The sequence below is a fragment of the Hirundo rustica genome, chromosome 7 (genome assembly GCF_015227805.2).
Source record: "Hirundo rustica isolate bHirRus1 chromosome 7, bHirRus1.pri.v3, whole genome shotgun sequence".
NCBI lineage: Eukaryota > Metazoa > Chordata > Aves > Passeriformes > Hirundinidae > Hirundo > Hirundo rustica.
This window is the reverse complement of record NC_053456.1, coordinates 33,976,359-33,999,683: the sequence shown is the minus strand read 5'-3', so window position 1 is coordinate 33,999,683 and position 23,325 is coordinate 33,976,359. Positions and strand designations below refer to the sequence as shown.

The following is a 23,325-nucleotide window of genomic DNA, read 5'->3' as shown; positions in this document are numbered from 1 at the left end:
CTGTTAGGCAGCCATATCACTATCCTTTCTCTGAAGGAAGTCAGCGCTATGGTGAGCTGGTACTTCTGCTCCCAGGGAGTTCCCATTTTGGTATCTGCTCAGACTGGTGGGGTTCTCACAGAAAATCAGAAAAAAGCAGGTGGATGCCAAACTAGAAGCTTCTGGGACTTCAGGATTTTATCTCTTATGCTGCAACACTCCAAGTCACTTGGCTCCCGAATATGGGAATCGACACAAGGCTCACAATAAAAGCATGGGGTTTGGTTAAGAATTGTTGGCTGAAATCACAATATTAATCCAAATATGTAGATCACATAAATGTGAAAGTCAAAATAAAATACATTGCAAGAGTTAAAAGCAAAAATTTATAACAAACTATAGAAATGGTCTAAAAGTACTTGCTGCAAGTACTTGTAGTGAAATAATGAGAAGATAAAACTGCAGTTCTTTTTATTAGACAATATTATTAAGTTCTTATGAGGACAGTGTCTAGCAGCTTTAGGGCAGGACTCAGTTCAAGGTATACACATTACACAGGGTTCATAAATTCCCACTCCAGGCTGTATCTTTGGAGGTGTGGCCTGAAGGGCTTTGCCAAGGAAAGTCTGCCAACCAGTGCTGCTAGGGACCTGCTGAACAAAGCTGTGCACACTCTGCCACTCAGGGGGGACAGTTTACACCAGAGCCTCTCCAACCTTTCACTGGGGCTGCCTTTCAGTATTAAGGGACCTGAGCTGCAGTGTGTCAGCCCACGCTGGAGCTAATGCATGAGCAAAGGCACAATGCTGGAGGACATTAAAAGGCAAATCTTAAAAAAATATAATCACTCTATAGTTTTACAATAAAAAATAGGCACATAAAGGAAGTTCAAAAGAGATTGCTACTTTGTTCTAAACCAAGTCTGAAATTAGGCAGAATTTATCAGGCAGCTTTTGAGCCAGAGATACAATAAATGCTGATGTCTTTGTTACATTAGGCCTCTCATCTATTGTTCAGAATAGAAAACATAAGCTTATCTACAGTGTATCTTTTCCCTTGATTTTGTTTCCACTGCTTTTCTCTTTGCTTTGAACAATCAAAGCAAATATTAGGCTATAGATAAAGCCCTCTTTATACAGGTACCTCACAAGTGGAGTGGTGGTGCTCTGAACTTGGCAAAAATATGCCATTGCATTATAGGCTGCAGCGGGTTTATCGCCTCGTGCCAGCTAAGGGCAGTGATACGCTTGGGTGACAGAAATGGCCCTTAAACAGCCTTAACTATCTGGGGAAGGAGAGCAGAAGGTAAGAGGAAAGTGTGCCAATGTGCAAGAAAACAAATTTATTGCTTTCTCCAATAGAGAGAAGCAACTTACCGTATCTCTAAACAGCTAATGAACAGCTTGCTGTTTTCTTCCACTGGAGTTATATCTTTAGTGGGATAAGAATTGATGTCTACTCCCCTATTAAGGATTATTTTTAAATAATAAACTCCTCTTTCTCATTTCAGAGACAAGGAAGATAGAGTATAGAAGCTCCAGAATGAGGTTTTCCAGAAGTTCTCACTTCATATCACCTTGAACATCAGAACTCAGACTGAGATTTCAGGAAACCCAGATCTTCTGAGAATCCAGAAGTCTGGCACATGGGGAGCAAGCAGGGGGTATGTCTTCTTCCCTGATAGCCCTTGCCTTTCTCATAAGGAGCACTGCTCCAGAGTGAGGTGACACTGCCCTCACACTGGCCCTTGGCACCTTGCACCACGATGGCCGGGGAGAATGGAGGTAGGGTGGGAACAAAACCATCCAGAGTCTGCCACCAATCATCTCATATCCTCAAGTGTGAGGTTTAATAACCTGTGTCATTAGTTTGTCCTACTTCAAAAGTAGTTGTTCTGGGTTTGGTTTGGTGCCGCAACATTCCATTGCAATTCCCCCTGGCTGGGTGCGGGATGCGGGCGATACCAAGAGAAAGAGATGAGGGGGCTGCCCCGGAGGCTTGGCTGGGTTTTGCTTGGTCCCGTCTCGGGGTCGGGGGTGAAGGAGCTGTTTGCCTGCTGCCCTGCCGCCCAGAGCTCAAGACCAGCACCGAAACACCGGACTTGGCTCTCGCCGGACCCTCTGCCCACCCTCTGCGGCTACTCGCTCTCCATCACCACAGAGATCCCGGGCTGCTGAGGTTTCCCTGCACTGCAGGTCTGCTTGTTCTTTTTCTTGTTTCCCAGCCATTTGGGGGGTCCAGAGCTGACGTATGGGGTGTCCCCACACGGGCCAGCTCAGAGCAGGAGCCTGGCAATCGCCGCCGGCTGCCGCCCCGGCCTGGGCCGGGCGCCATGACAGCAGCGCCTCAGGGCTCGCGGCACAGCGCCCCCTGCAGGCGTGGGGGATCACCGCACCCGCCCTGCCCGGCCGGGAGCCAGCAGCGCCCCTGGTGGCCGTGAGCAGAACTGCACCGCAGGGGAAAGGGCTCCAAGAGGCTCCAAGAGTGGGAAGAGACGGCTCGGGGTGTCCTGATCCCGTTTGTGTTTGCTGCTGGGGTTTTTGTTTCTCTTGTTGTACGTATGCATGGTAGTAATGATCTGTTATTCCTCTCCTCATATCTTTGCATGAAAGCCCTGTAATTTCAAAGTGATAATAATTTGAAGGGAAGTGTGGTCACATTTTCCATTCCAAGGGAAGCTCCTGCCTTCCTTGGCAGATACCTGTCTTTCAAACCAAGACAGTAGTGCTTAACAAACAACATAAAAAGATTATCATACAAAGTCATTACCCCCAGGATAGAAGGAAAAGGAAGAGGCTAATTGGCTAGAAATTAATAGACAAAACAAAAACCAAACAACAATACAACCATGACCTAGAAGTGGGTAAAGCCAAGTGCAGTCCTGGGTTGGAAAATGTGGATTTAGAGCAAACTAGTATAAACTAATGTGTTTAAATTAATATGCATGAAACAAGTGTTTAAATGAATAGTGAAAAATCTTTTACCCCATTCTTAAATAAATTACAAGACTTTTTCAAAACAAGGAGATGTCAATATTGGTAATATAGATAAACATGTCTCCAACAAGAAACCCCTGTGGGTGTAGTCATCCTGGGCAGTCTGTTATGTGGTAGCCTTAAATATGAATAGAGAAGCTCCTTTACCCTCTTGACTTGCACAATCCATCAGTGTCTGCCCAACCCTGGCTCCCTGTGGGCATCTACCACAGCTCATTTCCCATGACACCAGTTAGTGCTTCAAACGCACCACAGGAATGAAAAACGGACAAAGAAATTGGATTTGCCAGTGCTTCTCATGCCAGGCAAAATAATAGGAAAGAGGAATGGAAGGGAAAACCTTCCTCCATTGTAAGGGTGTTTGCTGGAGGAGAGAGGAGCCAATATGTCTCTTTTTACTTCCTTGGGAAGGAGGGAGTTAAGGGGGAGAGCTGATGCTGGTGCCAAGACACTGTGTGGAAGGGGATCCCTGCTAACATCAGGCTGGAATTATGGCTGCACTGCCTTGCCAATGCCCCCAGCATTTCCTACCTGCAGAGACAGAACCAAACCACATGAGATGGAGTCTAATTAAATTACTATTTGGTTTCTGAAACATGAGTGTATCCCAAGATTTTAGCAGCATACCTTGATGCAGCATATCAGAGAACAGTTGAGGCTGGAAGGAAAAATAAAGTTCATCTTGTCCCAACCCTCGCCATGGGCAGGGATACCTTCCACTGGACCAGGTTTCTCAGAGCCTCGTTCAACCTGACCTTAAACACTTCCAGGAATGAGTCATCTACGGCTTCTCTGGGTAACCTGTTCCAGTGCCTCGCCAGCCTCACAGGGAAGAATTTTTTCCTCATATCTAATCTAAACCCCCTCTTAGTTTGAATCCATTCCCACTCATGCTGTGATTACCTGCTCCTCTAAATAGGCCCTCTCCCCATCTTTTTTGTGGCTCCTCTACATACTGGAGGGCCACAGTTAGGATGTCCCAGAGCCTTCTCTTTTCCAGGCTGAACAACCCCAATTCTCCCAGCCATTCTCCCTTGTGGGAGCAAAGGTTGCCTTGCAATCACAACAAAACCCACCAGCACCGCCTGTGACAGAAAATAATGAAAATTGGATCTTGATCAACCAGGAAGTTACCCAAAGGTAAAGGGAGTTAGAAGTTTGGAAAAGAGCCCCTAGCAGACACATCTCAGCTGATCGACTAACTAAGGGTGTTGGAATAGACCAAGTCCCTTCCAGTCCAAATTATTCTATCCATAGAATGGAGCCACAGGCTCTAAAGTGTCTTTGCTCTGAGCCACAAGCAAAAAGAAAAAAACTTCAGCAGTATGTGAGAGCAAAAAAGCCATCTGGAACATCAAGTCTGTCCCACCTTGTTTCAGGGAACTCCAGACATGACATAGGGCTGTTTTAGAGGATTATGCCAGCTCACCTCACCCATGGGCACACTAAAGGGTCATACCTAGAAAAGACCCCATCCCTTCCCAGCTCAGCCTTTCTAGTAGGAGTTGGAAGTCTTCTCCCTATGGACTGTTCCTCAGTCCCTATATGTGACTCAGTACAGTGAAGACAGATATCACTTCTCCAAGACCTGCAGTCCTAAAGATGTAGCAAATCATGTACCAAAGAGCAGTTAATACCTTAACATCACAACCGACTTCTGAAAGTGCTGGCTACTATTTTTGGAAGGCAATTCCTTGCTTTGAACTACCTTGTTTAAAAAAAATATCGGTTTTCCCTCCTTTCTGTTGATACTTGTGGCAGTAGGGTCTCAATGTCTCAATTACTCTGCTGTGCTGAACCCCACAGAGATGCCATGTTGCAGTCACCCTGAAACGAGGCACTAAATGAGATTATTGAACAGAGTAATCAGGCACTAGGTGAAGCACAAATCTCTGGCTATTTGGGATTACTCACTCTAAATGACAAGTTGAATTAATGTTCTATTGCATTTATTCACAAATCCATACAAGCCTTTTATCCTTACTTCAAAAATACCTAAGTAGTGTGCTCCAGAGAATTACACTCCCTGTCACGCTGACACCAGTGATCACTGTGGCTGAAGCTGCAGCTATCAACACTCCAAGACTGGAGTCAATGGACTGGTCAACATGGACAACTTACTCAGCATGTCCTGCTAAAGGAACCTTTCCTTCCTTGAATTTCTCCTTTCCAAGTCAATTCAAGTGGTGGTGGTATGTTCACAGACACTACTGAGCGACATCTCCATATTTTCCATGCAGTGTTTTCCACACTGACATTTTCTCTGGTGGGAGCACCTGTGTTTACAGCTACAGGGAAACTGCCAGTTTCTCCACAGTCCCAATGTGCCCTGTGCTCACAGAGGCAGAGAGCATTTTGTGCCCATCAGTAGAAGAGCTGTTTACACTGGGGGAAGCAGATGGGAACAAGCCTAACAAAAGGACAACAAGAACCTGCAAGACAAGGACTCTCATCCAGAAGTTTTCACAGCCAGCCAGTGAAAGAGAAAGGGGAAATTTAATTAAAAACCTCAAACTGACCTGCAAGGAAGATGTTTCTCCTATCTTCTTAGGATCAAATATATGGCCAGAAAGGAGTTCAAGTTAGAAACTACATGGTCTCTAGAAGTCTCAACAAGAACAGCAAGTAGAGGAGTCTCCATCTTGGACTGAGGGGAAGCAAAGAGTGAGAAGTAAAGATCTATCTTTGATCTATCTTGCTTGTTCACAGGTAGGACATGTATCACAGTTCCTGCACCTGATGGGTCTGTTCTCACCACAGTTTTCTTTTTACAGAAACAAGAAACACCAGCAGGTAGATAAACACTTCATTATAGTACATAAATAAGAACCAAAAGCAACCAGACCAGTTTTCCCATTAAATGCATATTGTCCCCATGAGCCTGAAATGAAGGCCTGGGTCTGAATGTATTGTTGACAGGAATCCATTTGCAGAGGCATCAATTATTATGACTGCAATAAATCATTTACAAAGCGCTGTAAATTCCAAACAGAGTTGAACAAACACAAGGCTTCATCATTACCCATTTCTCTTACAGCCAGAGCTGGGCTCAGAAGAGATGCCTATCTTAAACAGGATTGATTGGATGTATTGCACTCAGGGATCTGTACTCTGAAAAAGGGCTAAACTTTGTAAAATAAAGGGTAAATCAAGGTTAAACCTAATTCAGGCAGTTGCAGGGCTGCAGTGTTAACCTGCTGCAATGCCTGAATTTGGAATTTAGAGCTGGCTTGAGAATGCCTAAAGGAGAGGTCCAGACACAACTCCTTTGCCATGGGGATATGTGCATACAGAAGAGGCTCTCACATCTCTGGAGATGATCAGGAAACTCCATTGGCATCTTCTGTCTGTCCCAGGTGTGTCACTGTGCTGACCAATGGCTATGTTCAAATCCCCTGCACAGGGACAGCTCTGGCCACCAGGAGTTTCTCCAGAAGTGTAATAAATACGATTGACCAAATTCGATAAATCAAAATTTTAGAATTTTATTGAGAGACAAAATGACAGTCTTGGATAGCCACAATTAAAAGGACAGCGTCGAGCCCGGGATCGGCGCTGGGTGAACGCGGCAACACACTCTGTCAGTATGTCACCCCCCAAGTTCACATTTCTGGCTTGGAGCAGTCTCTTTTTATACACTGGATCGCTGAGAGAAACTCGGGACTCCGAGGTTCCCTCTTCCGAGGCAGCCTGATTAGACATTCATGTTCCAGTTCTGGTGTTTTGAATGGAGTTGCCCGTGAAGACAATGTCTTCAATCGTTGTGTCCAGGTGCTGTGTGGAGATGTTAATTTTAGGAGGAGACGCATGAGATATTGATCTGATGTGATCATCGGGTTCTCCAGGCTTCCATCTCCCTTTTCCGTTGTCTTTGTTCTCCCTTTAACGATTCCCGGCAGAGGTATCCTCGTGTCCCTTTTCTTGTAATTCCTAGCATAGTTTCTTGTGTCCCTCTTGTGTCATTTCTGGCAAAAGAAATTCTTTGCACCCCTCTCTGTGCAGCTTTTACTCTTGGTATACTGGATTAGAAACAAAACTTATAGGGGTTGAATTACATCTTACATCTTTTAACACGAATTAACTTTAGGAATATATCACAAGCAGTATTAGGACTCAGAACTTCTCACTACATCCTTTTAGAACCAAAACTTGGGACAGATCTTGTGAGCGTTGCTGTGTGAAGGTTTCACAAGTAATGAGCGTTAAGGAGTGAGAGTCTGCCCTGCATCCCTGAGCCACAAGTGACCCTCTGCAGGCAGCCAACACGAGGGCAGAGCCTGCTCCAGTGCTCCTCTGTCTCCTCCAGATGCTGGGACCCACTGCTGTGAGCAGGCTTTGCAGACTGTGGGAGCTTCTACGGCTCAGGCATTATTTTGCAAATCCCTTCCTTACAAATAAAATAAAAAAATAAAAATAAAAATTAAAAAAAAAAAAAAAAAGGAAAAAAAAAAAGCAATAGGTAGATGGCACAAACACGAGAGCAGCAAAATCAGCTCACCCACTTAAGCCAGTTGCTCTTTGGGATATATTTTCTCTGCCAGACTTTTATTTTGAGTCCTGTGGTTCACTTTCCCTTTCTTTTCTGGGCCAAAAAGCTGCTACTGGCTTCCCTGAGTCTGAGCACTTCTGAGTCCTTTGAGCCAGCCACATTTGGAGCAAATTTCTGCCAGTTTTACCCACTGCAAGGTCCAAAGAGGCATTTAAAAATTTGCAGCAAGCCACAGAGGCCTTGTTGATCATTTAGCCAAGCCCCGTGCTCTCTGCCCCTTACCCACATCAGACCAGAGTGACTCCAGCAAGATGAAAGGTGATGTGACTCAGGTGGATCCAGCCCCCTGTCAGGGAGATTGCAGCCTGATCTGCAGGTTTGAGAGGCCATCTGGCCCAAGCAGGAGCCCTGGACTTGATTTTATCTCACAGGGGCATTGCTGGCAATATAACAGAGCAGAATCAGGCCTTTTGGAAGCAATGAAAGCTGAGATCCAAAGTCACAGGATTTGGCATTGATGCTTAATCACTGAGCCAGCAGTGATTTTCTCGTGCAGACATACCTTGAAATCATCCCCTGTATGCTGGCAGGGATTTGGAGAGACATGCTGATATATTCTGCAGTATGCCATATATCATACTTCTGTGCCATTTAAAGAATTGCTATATCAGCCAAATCTACACAGAATATTAAAAATACAGAAGAATTTATAAATAATTACGTTCAAGTTCTCTACTAACAGTCTGCAAACATCCTGATGTAACATAATGCAGGTGATAGGTGATTAATTTTCCTCAGTTTCGGGGTGCATTTATCACGTTGCATCACTGCCCAAGTGTTGTGGGTAGTAATGGCTTTCTTTGGGGTCCATGTATGGCACATAGCCCAAGAGATTCCTAGCCCACAACCCACCCCAATACTTAGTCATTGAGCTTGTTACAGATAAAGCATGCTGGGGAAAAAAACATGAGAAAGAACAATGGTGGGATTTCATGATGAGCAAAGGCTGCAGAAGACATCAAGAGCTGATTCTCTTTCTCCCTTTCATTGCCCCTTGGGAAACCTCAGCCACGAATTACTTCCAGGCTCTCAGTCCATGTTGCACACGCGGTCCCCTGGCTGAACTGTGGGCCTTGAGCTGTGCATCCAGTCTGAGACAAAGAGCTTCACCTTGACACTGTGCTTCCAGCCAAAAGGAGCAAACTGTGCTCTCCTAGCACGGACAATGAGGGGGGATGGAGTTTTCCCAACAAAGAACAATAAATGATGCTATTTTTACCAGAAAAGGCAAAAAGATAATAAATTTTGTCTGTCTGATTCACATGAAGGCATGGGAAAAAGGTTTTGTTTCCCCATTTTCTCTCTGTTCTGCTGGATCTGAAAGCACATCTTTGCATTTCACCAGCTGGTTTCCTTTCTGGGGTATGTTTAAGTTATTGGCGAAGGAAAAAAAAAAAAATACCACACATTTTGCCTTGCTTCCCTAAACCCTTCAGAGCTATTCCTCACTGGCCCCACCTGGCACAAGATGAGATGGTGCAGAGGGTTGATACTGGCCTCCTGGCCCGGAGCTACAGAGCTCATCTCACATCTGTGGTCTTGCAACCTTTTCCCCGAGACCTCCACGTGTCACAGAGCTCAGGGAAGCCTGAAGGAAAGCAGGACAAGGACGTTCTTGCCCCTTTCCCTGCCAGACTCAGCTTAAAAGGTCAGGTAAACATTACACACACAAAGAGCTGAGAAAGAGGAGGTCTTTACTCAGCACACATTAGCTTTGGGATCAATACCTGCAGAAGGCAACTTCCATCTGCACCATGTTCAGTATCCCTCCTCACTCCAGCTGCACTGGAGTCACAGCTAGATTTTGGGAACCTAGCACGTCCAAATACCACTGAATTTAGCGAGATTTTGGCAATTCTTACAATGCAAGCTGCTGCCATGTTTGCCCACACAATTTGCTACTGCCTGCCAGCTGGTGGCAAAGCTCTTGGCTGTGTCTTGTGAGAACCTCTCACTTATCCTCCAGCGCTCCCAGCCCTGGATCCCTGGGCTGCCTGGACTTGGAGCAGCTTAAATGGACCCCAAACATCTTACAAGAGAAGAGTGCACACCTATGGCTTGAAGGGGCCCATGGCATTACCTGCAGACATTACTCCATCAGACAAGATTTGAGGTACACTTCCTGTTTGCAATCTTATCTAAGCCCAAACCTTCTCATTTTCCACAAGCCTTTTGAAAGCATGTCCCTTCAAGCTTGTGAAAAAGTCTGAAAGTACAGAATCCTTTTATCCAGCTCCATCAGTGGGAACCCCTACAACAGAAAGAAGTAAACCAAAGCTCTGGCCCACAGGTTGGTAATCTTCCAAGTCAGGCTTTTGTGACTCCCACCCATCTGCACTAATACAATAGCAGGGCCATGCTTGGCTCTGTGGCAAACTCAAATGTGGTTGGCAGGAACAGGGAAAGAGATATGATTGTGTTTCTCCAGGGAAAATTGGTCATTAGGAGGGTATTATCCAGATAGTGCTTATATAAAGTATGGCTGAATGGGCTTTATTTACAATAAGAAAAATTGCCAGAAAGTGATCAGAACACATGCGGTCTGATGAAAAGGCTGCACTTGAGCAACATGAAAAGCCAGTAATCTGTGAGGAAGTAGCTGTTTGATAGCTAGGAATTTTAAGCAGGGACAGTGCTGTGGGGAGGGGTATTTCAGATCTAACCGAAACATCAATTTCAAAATTTCTCAGCAGTCCCAAAGCTTGTGTGAAATTGGGAGTACGAACAGGGAGAAGGCCGCTGCAGCCCATATGGGCCAGGTTCAGACCTGATTTAGACTTTCTGCAAAACAATGGTGTTTACAACAGTGCATCCCCTGCCCTTTGGCAGGTGATCATTCCACACAGGCAAATCTTACCCCCACACATTTGCCACCGAGGAGGTCCTACACACCTGAAGGAAGGAATCTGTATTTATGATGCAGTGAATTTCTTTTTTGTGAGCATGTTCCAAGCCTCCTTGAATATGCATGAACTTGTAATGACCATGTGATTCCCATTCCCTCTCTCTTTCCCACACAGATTTTTAGACTTCACCACAGAGAATCAGAGCTTTCTAGCTTATTCAGTATATGAAAACTAATTCTCGATAAGCCTCGTTTCCTTTTCCTTTCTCTTACATGCTTTATCTGATGTAAAGATGAGAACTGCCTGCAGGCTTCACTGTGTGGGCCATCCATGGATTTGTACAGCTGCACTAAGAGCTGACCCCTATTGCTCTTCCAATACTGCCAGGATTTGGGGGTTTCAGCTAAGCACTGGCCCAAATTTTCATGAGACTTCCCACTGCGGCCCTCATCTCTGCACTGGTAATGGACAAGTCAAAGCCTGCTATTTCCCATAAGATCTTAGTTTTCTTTTTTTCTTAATGGCATCACGTTATGTTGTGTTGTACCTCTATCATGGTACGGCACAATTTTGTTTTCTGGTTATAGAGAAATGTGAGATGTTTTTCCCTGCCCTGACCGTGGAGTGGTTTGCGGGGGCAGAGGACAGGGACCTATCACAAAGCTGGCCGGGATATTGGCAGCTCAGTTGACCAATAAGAAATCTCAATGCGACTTTGGAGGGGACATTTAAAATGCCAATCTTCAGCTGATCGATCTCTCTCTCGCTTTGGAATCAGCCATGAGGTAACATCAGAGGCAGTGGGCGGCCTCGGGTCGGGCCTTGCTGCCCCTTTGGTGGCTGGGCCGGGCTCAGCCGGGCCTCTGAGGGCCGCTGCTCACACAGGGAGCAGCCTGAGCTCCTTTTTCCCTCGCTTGCCGGCAGGGAAGAGGGGCGGCTGCAGTTCGGCAGTGCTGGCCACGTGCTCAGACCTTGGCAGAAAGGGCCAAAACATGGCCCAGCTTAATCGCCGCTGGCAGCAGAGAAAGAAAGCCTGCAGCTCCATAACAACCCCGAGCCGCCCTAGATGAGACCGAGGGGTGGAAAAAAGGACATCTACCAGCTTCCTCCATCAGCACAGCTTTGCATTTTCCTTCAGCTCATGCAGCCTCGGCACTTGCAAGCAGCCCTTGCAAGTCTGGGTGGATTTAACTCTTTTCTAGCAACATGGAACTTTTAAAGCACAATTTTTCCTTGAGAGAAAGAAGAAAGAAAACAGAGGGTACATAGAACAGACACTGAATGAAGTCAGTTTGATTAGAAGTGAAAGAACTAATAGTATTGGAACAGGATTGAGGAAGTGGACATTTTTAACCGGACTTCTCTAAGGTAAATTATGGAGAAATGGACTGTTCTTTGCAGCATCTTAGTGTTGTTGGGTAGAATGCTATTCTAATCAAAATAGAGAACTGAAGTAATTGGGATTTATTTAAGAACTTTAAGGCCCCCACTCCTGGGTTAAAAGGAGGTCACAGCCTTTGAGACAAAGATGATTTTAGACTAGAAGTATTCGTAAATAGCAGCCCAGATACACTGAGAAGCTTTGCTGATAGAACATCACAGTCTGCGAAAACTCCGGGCAGCAGCAGATGTGTGATGCTGGGAGCACTGGACTATTTTGTCTTGTGACAAACATCTTCATAAAAAACATCTTAGAGAGTCTTCTCCTAAAAAGTAATGAGTGATTATGTGTAAATAGTGAAACTGACTGAAAATCTCAAGTTGTGTCTTTCTGTGTTGTTCAATAAGAAAGTTAATAGTTTGTAAGAGGAGAGAAGCATGCTTTAAAGTGTCATTCTGTTTTAGTTTAAGTTTTCTTTCTCAACTTTTTTTTTTTTTCATTCTTTTAGTGTATGTTAATAAAACTATTTTTGTTCATTTTTAAGCTTAAGCCTGCTTTGTTTTTGTTTTTTTTTCTCCTAATCTCTCTCTCCCACAAGAAGAGAATAAATACTAAAACCCCAACAACCTCACACTTCACTACTCACTCACTACCTCTCCTGAAGGTGTTCACAGGCTTCATCCCCTACCCTGAAGAACTCTGTACCACCAGAACAGAGACAGGCCCCTCCCAAGAGAGACTGCTATCTCCCCAAGACAGACATTTCAGATAAATGTGAAAGCTTCTTTTTCTCCACATGACATGTGACTTCTAGACAGCAAAAATTAAGCAGGATAAATGTTACTGCCGAGCTCTAATCCCTGAGTTCATGAAGGTCTAAGACACAAGAAAGCTTCTGTGATGTCAAGTCCCTCTACACAACCAGTCAGAAAAGTAGGTCTGCAATTACCAGCAGAGCAGAGTTAGGTTTAGAATTATATTGGAGAAGGATTTAAAAAGCACAAGTTTCAGTCCTTTATCTCCACAGACTTTCCCTTCTCCTCCCTCATTGTTAAGAGTGCAAAAACCTGCAAGAGGCAGTACAGCATCTTCTGCAAACAGCTATTTACTGACACCAGCTCAGTGACTGTGGAGTCCACTTCTGCATGCAGGATCGGTATACACCTTCTGGGGTCTAGATTCAATCTTGTCCCGTGCTGCCTCTGCTGAGGCATAGCAACCTGGGTCAGGAACGACACGGCAGCAACACCCAGGCTGCTCGGGCCACCAGCTCACAGACACCAATGTGGTGGACAGCAAATGGCGTTTATTAACTGGTTACATGGGGTTATAAAACTTCTGTTTACTACATCACTTCTGTCTGCTTACGTTACAAACTAGGTGTTGCTTAGCTTATCAAGGACACTAAACAACTAAGTATTGAGGGAGGGGTTCTGTCTGCCCGTACAATGCGATATCTTCCGACCGCCTGTCCCTAATCTCCCACAGTCACGCTCTTAAATGTAAGCCTCAAATTTAAGGTCTGAGACATTTCTTCCTCACAGATCACAAGCCACACGTCCCCTTCCCACATGGTAATGGTCACCTGCAACGTTACACGGAGCATATGGAGGGAGATGGTTGTATTTGTTCAAGCCTTTTTCCTTCAGCATGATTAGCCCCACATCTTCCAGTGCAGGTGCTGACACATATGGCCACTATATTCATCATGCTCATCAAACACGCAAGACCAACTCGTTCCTAACTTTCAGCTTTACAGTACTTACAGATTGACAGAACTTACACTAGATTCCGTGATTATTTTTCTTCTCTGTTCAGCTGAACACTGCACTCCCTGAACTGAAGAGAGAAGCACATGGATTGTTTATTAGGAAACAAGTGCTTTGTGTTATGCATTGTTTTGTAAAAAAAAAAAAAAAAAAAAAAAAAAAAACAACCAAAAAACACACCCCCCCCCAAAAAAAAAAAAAAAAAAAATCTTCCAGGTGTCCCACAATTACATAAGGTTGTAGTTACTCAGTATTTAGATAGGTGATCTTTAAGGAAAAGATAGGCTTTGAATAAAGTGTCTCCTTTCCTTCCAGGGTTAACGGTGAGCAACATCCAGTTCTGCAGCTGGCAGGAGATTGGTTTTGGAAAGGTGACAGTGACACAGTCCAGCTCCTCTGCCTATTTGTATATTTGACAATTTGATGCCAAAGCACTGAGCACAAAGGAAATTATAAAGCTGTTTGAAATTGTCTTTAGTTTATCAGCTTTCAAAATAGACCCTTTTTTTTTTTTTAAACAAACATTCTCACAGCACTCAGATATTTGAGGGCTTCTCTGCTGTATTTGAAAAAAACAAAACCCTTTTGAAGACCCTTCCTGAAGTTAAACGAGATCAGCAATTTCTTTTCAAAACAGAAGAATAGTCATGTGCAATTTCTAAGATGTTGCCAAAACTAGACCAAAAAAAACCCCCCAATTTCACAACATAGGACATATCTATCAGTCATTTGCATGTTGAAGCATTCTGGTAAAAATCTGCCTGGCATAATTACACTCTGTACAACGTTCTCCACCAGCTCAACTAGAAATTGGGTGCTGTTTGTCCTGTCTTAGCAAAGAGATGTCTAGTGGCATGGCCACATCTTTAACTGCATGGTTTCACTTCACTGGTGCTACTTGGTTCTCAGCAAAACACACAAAACACTTCCTGTGCCATTCATTAATGCATCACATTCCCATGGCAGCTGGCAGCCACTGCTTGCTTCCTAAAATATTATGATATGTGTATTCTTGCTTCATTTCCCAGATGCAAAGGGAATCAGCCCATGGAGAGATGAAGATAAGCTACAAATCTCCTTGATCCTTTTGTATTTGAGGAAACGATCCTCTGGGATCTCTGTAACCCCAAAGAAAGCAATGGAAGGTCTCCCAAGAGGATTGAGGCTTCAAGTCAGAAACTCCATCCCCATCATAGATATTCACAGGTGTATTCTTACAGTACTCTAATAGAGCAGGGCATATTTCCTTTGTTTCAGGAAAGGACTGAGATACCAGGCAAGGTTTGAATTTGACCAAGACCCAAAATAACCACTGGCACAAAGTATGACTCACAAAAACACACAGCCACAAAACTTTGCCAGAGCTGCATCTTTATGTATTTAATTCCTTAAAAACTGATCCCAGGTGACTGCTCTGAATGCTAACTGCTCTCCACAGTTCCTTTTCCTGTTTAGGTGTCAGGATGAGCAGAGCACCATAGATAAGGCATCAGGGTCACAGAGATGCCCCAGGGCACACCAGCTGCCCACAGCACTCACAGCCACCACCCAGGCTGGGGCTTTCCTGCAGAACAATTATTATTGGAGATCAGGCATAAAAAGTAGAGAAAACAGCAGGACCTTGGCAACCCAGGGTAGATTTGCAGGATTGCCAGCAAAGGGGGAGGGCAGAAGGGCAGCACAATGGAAAAATAGTCAGTAAAACCTTTCTGCTTGTAAGCAGAGCACGTTATTGGTTGTGTGACTGAACAGCAATAAACAGAGAGCCAGAGACAATACCCACAAAGACATTCTCACAGAGCCACTTCTCAGATTAAACTCAGATTCCCACTAGCTTCTTATCACTTTGATTATGGGGATTGTTACTGTTGGTGTCTCATAGCCTGATGTGTAACACTGCTAACACCCAAATGCATCACAGCCCCTGGGCAGGCAGCACTCCTGGGAAGCGCACTGCTTTACTGGAAGCCTGCTAGAAAATAGCTCCAGCCTGGAGGAGGCTACTGGGAGCAGGAAATTGCACCATGACTTCACACAAAGAAAACCATGATGGAGCTCCGTGGTGCTGGAATGGGACTCAAACTCCCCAGGATTAGGTCTTGACTTTGCAAAGGGCTTGTTCTAGGGGACAGGCTGGGGAGGCTGTTCAGGCCTTTTTGTCCATTCTCTGTGCCCACCCCAGACACCGAGGGGCAGAAGACAGGGATGCCATCAGCTTGCTGGTCTGTTTTCACACCTCAGGGGCCTGGGACGTTCCAAGGTGTGATGTTTCCATGGATCTCTATCTACTTTGAACAAGCCGCAGAGGACTTGGCCAAGGCCAGTGCTGTAACCATTCAGAGTACCTGCTGCCAAGCCAGCTTCTCACTGTCTTGCTGTAAATCTGGGTCTGACATATGCCATGTTTTTCAGCTTTCTGGCTTCCTATCCTTTATTTTTTAATTCCAGAATGATTACAGTTAAGGAATACTATCTCATCAAAATGTCTATCAGCACACTAGCTTGTAAACACTCGTAATAAGAATGGCTAATAAAATACAGTCTATTAGCCAACCTTGTACAGTATTTTTACAGCTTTTTCCACTCATCATTGAGGAAAGATAACTCCTTTGCAGATGTTCTGAAGCTGGCATTGCCACCAGCCTCCCTTGGTCTCACTTGTAACGAGCTGAGTAATTAAAATCCTTATAGGAGCACCAGGGTTTTTTATTGCCCACCACAATCCAGTCCTCTGCTCTCTGACTGACTCAGACAGGAACTGCCACAAATGTTGTTTCCAAAATAGGTCAGCAACAAAACTTGCTTTTCTTGTGTTAAATGATGGAAAAAAATCAGCAGCTCAGCTCTTTGAGAGTCCTTGCTTCCTGAGCTAGGATGCCAAGGAAAAATCCAGTGACCCCTCAGAAGTCTGGCGGATCAAAATCCCTGGTCAGGAGACTGTGGAAGAATCACTGGTGTTAAAATGGTAATAAGCAAACATCTAAAAGTAAGCACGGTAGGGAGAAGCCTTCACTACAAGAAGTTCTCAGGAATCAGTCTGGAGTGATGGTGGTTGAGTGATAATTTGTTTGGGGTTTAAACAGTTTGCTTATATTTATGCCATGATCTTGCTCATTCTCAGCCACCAACTGGGCAAATGAACTATGAGATAGGAACATTGCAAAAAGTTTAAACTGTTGATTCAAAAGAGAATTTTTCCTCAGTGGAAAACCATGCATAGGTTTCTCTAGAACAAGATGCTTTTTTGTAGCAAAGTGTATTTTTTCTAAGATACTTGGGGAAGTCAATTATCATGATATATGGAGTTACTTTCCATGAGGTAAACGTAAAACCAAATGCTTGGCCATAAACATAAACCTCCTAAGTTTTCCTCCTCCTTCTGTCCTTTTATCTCTTTTTATTGCTACATTCAGTAGTATAAATTGGTAATTTATTGAAAAATGAATTGTAACATTTACTGAAGTGGTGCTATTCACTACTCATTTTACTGGGAAGAGTCTGGTTTTAGGAGCTTTTTTCTTTAAGTTTTTTAACACAAGCATAAACAAAAATGATCCTGAAAAGATGACCAAAATTATTTTCCCTCTTTACTTGCTTCATTTAAAAAAAGAAGCGCTTAAATAAAATCATAGAAAGGCATAAGGTTTCTTTGTGGAAATACTTTTCCCTATTAAGTTCCCAGTGTGACAATCCAGCACTGGGGCCTGAAGGAGGTACCACAGGTAAAGAAATGTGCCCAGGGCACCAGCCAGCAAAAATCTGCAGTAGCTTCTGTCTGGGATCCTTATCTAGATTAATAAAAATCCCTTTAACTCCAGGCACTAATTCCGATCACTGACCTGGCTCAGGCAGCCAGATCATCAAAGGGATCACCTCTCCTTAGCGCCCAAGCCTAGAGTACACTTAACTACAGTAAATGTATGATTACAGCAAATCACTCCTTCAGACACTGCCAGCAGCCTTTAGCCCAGGGCAGGGTTGCAGGGCAGATTAATCACTACTAAGGGAACAATTGACAACCCTGACAAAAAGAAATAATCATCCTTAGGGTATAAAGAAGTCCGTGTGCTTAGGGGCCATGTGAGAACAGTGCTGGGCTGCCCTTTTGGTTAGAGGGGCCAGGTGGGTGGCCCAGCTTCCCCTGCGGGTTGCCCTGCTGAGGAGGGTAACACCTTGAGGAAGAGCTCCAGGCTGTCATTCCCGCCTGGGTCAAAGTGACATCTGGTGTGGCTCATTACAGAATGCTGTAATTACCAGTTCTACCAAGGTGAAGCTTTTGAGATCCACCACTGAGCAAAACCTTGGTCTTCTTGAGGCTCTTCCTTCCCCAAGCACCTATTACAGACTGGCTGCTGAACTGAGCACACTCCTTGTGCCCTCAGCACATTTTAATGAAACCCATTATATTGATAATTTCATATATGGGAAGTAATTCATCTGGACTGGAAACTGTCCACATAAGTCATTTGTGACTACACTCCTTACATTTTAATTCTTCCACTTCTACAGGGCAAATCACTCCTACCTTCTGCTATGTCCTGGAACTGAATAACAGTGATAACTTTCTGGGGGACAGATAATTCAATTAAATCCATTCCATTCCAGAAGTTATCACAATCCAGGAGGAGGAAGTCTTTGTCAGCTAATCTTTCACTGTGTATAACAAAGGGCCTAATTTATATAATAACAAGTGTATGAAAATGGTATAGGATTTTTTTCTCTAAGAGCAGCATCCTGCATTGAGAGAAAATATTTTATTATAAATACATCCTCTGAAGCACTCTAACAACCTAAAAATACGGCCTAAGAGTGAAGTCACACTGTATTTAGTACCATAATTTTCTATTTTATACAGTACTTATGCAACCCCATTCACCAGATGCTTTAGGCAGTGCCCTTGAAGGACTGCCTCCAAGTCATCCTCTCACCAGTGGAGAACCACACGAGTGGAAATGCTGGCAGATTTGGATCAGGTTCTCTGCATAAGTGGATTTTATGCTGCTGCCCGTTGCTCTGGGTTAATATCAGAGATGAAAAGCCAAACACTGTGAATGGCATGGAAAGGCTGCACGATTTGTTTCAGAGAATGACCCACAAAAACCATGAGGCAAGGAGCCTTTCTCTTCAGCTGAGCCCCAGGAGCACTGCTGCTGCGCACTGTCCTCAGCCTGCAGCTCTTAGAAGCTTCAGAGAGGCCCTTGGAGAAAACAGTTGTTAAAGGGAAGTATGAGACTGCAAATCCAGAGATTAGGAGTTTGCCTGGGGAGATGCCACTCCAAGGGATGGCTGGAGACAGAGAAAGAGGTGTGGCTGGTCTCCAACAAGGTGTACTCTGGCTCTTTAAGAGGTCCGTATTAATTCCAAGCACCAACCCAGCGGCCAAATCAACCTTAAGTCACAGCTAATATGACTGGAAGGTCAAACTCAAGCCAAGCAAATGGGTGAGAAAAGGGTCTTCAACCAGCATAACACCAGCTAAAGACAACTACCATCATTATTGGTTAAATCTCTAATATCCCCTCCCCTCTACATAGCATGAATTCTCAGATTATCACCAGAAAACCATTTTTTAAAAATTGTATACAGTACTGACCCATTAATACACGTATTTGAAAATCTAACCAGTGTGGCAACTGCTATCTCCAGCCTCACATTTCTGTTTCAACACTGGGAGAAGCCCCTCTGTTGAGTTAATCCTGATCTGCTGAAGATGATATATCAAATCAACCTGTCAGTTTTCAGTAATTTCTCAAAGGGAACAGCATTTGTGATGGATTTTCTCCGGCGAGGAACATAACAGAAAGGAACTGTGGTAAAGGAAGGAATTCTGCTGAAAAGCCACTCCCAATTTAAAAGTAGATAACGAGCACCAGAGCTATTGTGAAAGCAATTAATTTTAATCACCTACCAGACAATAAAATTTAATTATGGGTTCTTTGAAAACTAAAAACCCAACAATTATTCTTAATAGGCTTTTCTTGATGGCAGATAGGGAGCAGAATTTGTTGAGGCTGGTTTTCCCGCAATTAATTTTTTTTTAAAAATCAGTTTTCAGTTAAGGATGCCTAAGCTTACATTAATACATAAACCAGAGGTATTGTGCTAAGTTGAGATCCCACAGGACAGCAAAACAATCTTCAAGGAGCTCCTTAATATGCTTTTACACAATTGGCAGGCATTCTCCTCTCTGCTGAGGTCTCAGATCTTTATTATCTGCTCAGGAGTGCTTTCAGCTCAGAATGGCTGGATGTCTCCAGCTTCAATTCAGGTACATTCCTGGTAGTAGGAATGGAAATTGCAAGTGTTGGTTTTGCCATGCAACCACTTAGGTGCTGTTTGTGAGCTTAGCTGAGGAGTACCAGTGGTGCAGCCCAGACCCCAGCATAAGCAGGTGACTCCTGCTCTGTGTTGATGCAGCTGTGGCCCACATCCACCTTCTTCCTGCATCAGGTGCTGCTGCACATTCAAAGAGAAAATTACCTACTCTCTTCCAGTCTAGCAGCCTGCCTCACCCAGCCTGAGCTACATGAGGACAGCATGAAGGCAGAGAAGGAGCATCTCTGGTATTTCTCGATTTTGATGTCCTGCTCATTTGTTTCTCTCCCAACCAGCTACAGGGCACAACTGCTCTTGCACCTGAAAAGTCTTCCAACCTCTTCAAAAATCTAACGAGATGTGAGGCAATCCCGTCTACAAGGAGTCACTGGAAAGCCTTTACTAGCAAACATAAGCTAAAAAACAATTAGAATTTCCCTAAGGACTTTAATAGCAATCCATCTTTCCCTGTACACACTCTGCGCCCTTCAGGGCTCGTACCCAAATGCCCTCAGAGTCCGAGTTTTCTCTGCTCAGTCTTCAGATGGTGAATGGCATTACTCTCCTGTGTGTCATTGATGTCTAGGATAACACAAGCACACACCTCCTCCTCAGCATCACGGCAAGCACTTCTTTGCTTACCCCTGCTGAGCTCAAAGCCGTGTTTTGTTATCTGCATGAAAAGTAAACAGGGATACTCCTCACATGGCACTGCTCCTGAGGCACCAGGTGCTTGGGGATCCAAATGAGATATAAATGACACAGCACTGCTGAGACCTTCATTTCTGGATCAGCAGCTCAGGTCAAGCTGCAAACCAGATAAATACTAGTATCTTTATAACTCTAGGAAGAGCACTAAAAGAAAATTCCAATGCATGTTCCAGGACATACTAACAAGTCAGCCCTGCTGGCAGTAAGAACACATTATTTACATCCTTTCAGCCAGCCACATCAATTAATTCAAAATTTGACTAAAGGCTCAGGTTTGACCCTCAGCAAAGGTCACATTTTGACCACTTCACCGCCACCATTTCGTCTCCCATGAATCCTGACAGGCAGCAAACACTTGAACACCCATGCCCCGTGATGCTTAGTCAGAACAAAACCCAGTTTCCTAAGGGTTGTTCCCATTGCTTCTGTCAGAAGGGGATGGATTCTAACGCCTCTCAAAGACTGTGAATAGCAGAGGGACACTTTAAGCTAGAATGAGGTCTCATTAGTAGAAGAGATCTTGAAGGAGAAGAGCTTGGCAGCAATTAGTATGCTCAGGAAGTCAGAAAAAAAAAAAAAGAACAAGATTATCTAGAGCTGGAAGAGCAAATATTTTTCCTGAAAAGACACCAGATTCTCCATACGACTGTCTTGGGGTGATCATTTACCCCAGAGGCTAAAAGCAGTGTAAAATCAGCACAGTAACATTATGCTGGCTTTGCACTAGCGCAAGCAGCTCCATAGAGACTACCAAAAATCCCATATCTGTAAGAAACTTCATGGTATATGAGTCGAAACCCGGCCATTAATAACAGAAAACTGTCCCTGGAAGGATGAATTCTGACAGAACTACAAACCCTTGGCACGCCTTGCAAAACAGCTGCACTTGCCGCCCTTGGATATTGTTTTAGACAATCCAGAGCATTCATCCAAGATTACGGTAATCCCAAAGCACTAGCATTACTCCCTAGCAATTATTCATTGTTTCCTAAAAATTCATTATCATAAAGCTTGAACATGATTTGCAACAAATGCTTTTGTCTTTCAGTTTCATTGTTACAAACTTCCCTAAATTAAAAGGGTTTATCTCAAGTGGTATTATCAGCTTACAGAATTCAATATATTTTAATTATGAGGATGAGTGAGAGTTTAGCCTACCTAGATAATGCCAAAATGTTCTCCATTTAGTTAACCACATCAAAAGGTTCATATTTAAATTCTCTTCAATGTAAAGGTGAAACAAATATTACAGTATAATTAGATTATTCCTTATAAATTGCATTATGCAGTTGTAGACATTGGGATGCAGAAGGAAAAAAAAACCAGAGGGTTTGGGAACTGTTTGGCAGCTGACTCTTGTAGCAGAGCAGATTTGCATGTCCTGCAGATGGCTAATGCAGTAGTGTTCATATGCTTCATATGGCACGGCAGCACCTCCTGCCCACACAGAGATGGCAGCAGCACCATGTCATGGAAGCTTCCCAAGGCCCAGGCTGCTCTGATTATGGTTGGTATTAGAAACACTGAACAGAAAGAGCCAGAGATCCTCCCTCATTTACCTCCTCATGTGGGCTGTTGCCTGTTGGCATCACACTGGGATACAGGCAGCAGGTGTGCATTAAGGCTTGGCACAGCACACACTGCAGTTGTGGGTCTTACAGTGATAACTTCCAATCCTTCCTTACTTTCATTGATCCCTTTATGACAAAGAGGTGCTGAGCTCCCAGACAGACTCCTGGATGCCTCTGATACAAGCATAGAGAGATAAAGCACAAATAGACTTTTAAACCTTGAGAGTTCAAAATACATGTGACATGGTGGGGGAAAGAAAAGAAGATGCCTTAAAGGTTGGTGGCAACACCCAGTCCAGGAGATCCAGCAACCTGCAAGTCAAGCAAGACTCATTTCTCTGCTCACAGCCAAGAGCTCTTTCAGATCATGGAGTAATTTCTACCTGGGTGTTTCCTAGGTCTGTCACAAACCTGACTTTGACTGTTTTAAATGGCCTCAGAGCAAAGAGGTTTTCTGTTGCAGCAGCCCTCTTGTTAGAGGACAGAAATGAGCCCAGACACAGACTCTTTGTTTATCACAGCATGAAAAGGGCCCTGGTTTATTCCTCTTTACAGCTCAGCCATCCTGACTCCAACCATTCACTGACCCTGGCTGCAGCAAGCTCCTACTGGAGGTTTCCCTGGCAGCCTCTGACTGCTGGTTATTTCCTGCTAAACTCTGACTGCAGGGATCAGTTTGCAGACTCTGACTGCAGGCTTTTACCCAGCTAGACTGTGACTGCAGGTTCCAACAACAGGCTCTGACTGCACACCCAGACTGACCTCACAGCAGGGATTCTCTCTCTCCAGGATCCTTCTCTCTTCATGATCTTCTCATTCCCTCTTCCTCAAGGTTTCTCCATGATGATTCCCTTCACCAGCTCACCCCCTCCCTTTTATCACACTTATCTTTATTGGATACAGCTGTGACTCATCAGGGGTGAGCCTGTATTGGGTAATTAACACAGCTGTTACTTATCAGGGGTCACCTGTATTCCCTTCTACACTTTCCTGAAGTTTTTCACAATGTTTTTTCTTTCATTTATATAAAGAATACACTTTCATCTTTGTGTGTTTTAAGAGCTCTATCAGGAAAGCAGAAAATGGTAGCACTAAGTTGTCCAGTCTTTTACATTATTTTCTTTTTGCTTTCACCAAGCCAAACTATCCCAGCTTTGCTCCTGACCTGTGCAGAGGCTGCCTGGACAATCCCCAAGTGGTTTAAACAG

At 44.2% G+C, this 23,325-nt stretch overlaps 1 long non-coding RNA gene across 1 annotated transcript; it reads right to left on the bottom strand.

The window, feature by feature from the left end:
- Positions 1-12,033: 12,033 nt before the first annotated feature.
- LOC131378586 (uncharacterized) lies at positions 12,034-22,949 on the bottom strand. The gene is made up of 3 exons (XR_009208060.1): positions 22,880-22,949; positions 13,535-13,590; positions 12,034-12,076 (listed from the first exon to the last, which is right to left on the bottom strand). It is a non-coding gene; the product is annotated as an uncharacterized LOC131378586 (long non-coding RNA).
- Between the last annotated feature and the right edge of the window lie 376 nt (positions 22,950-23,325).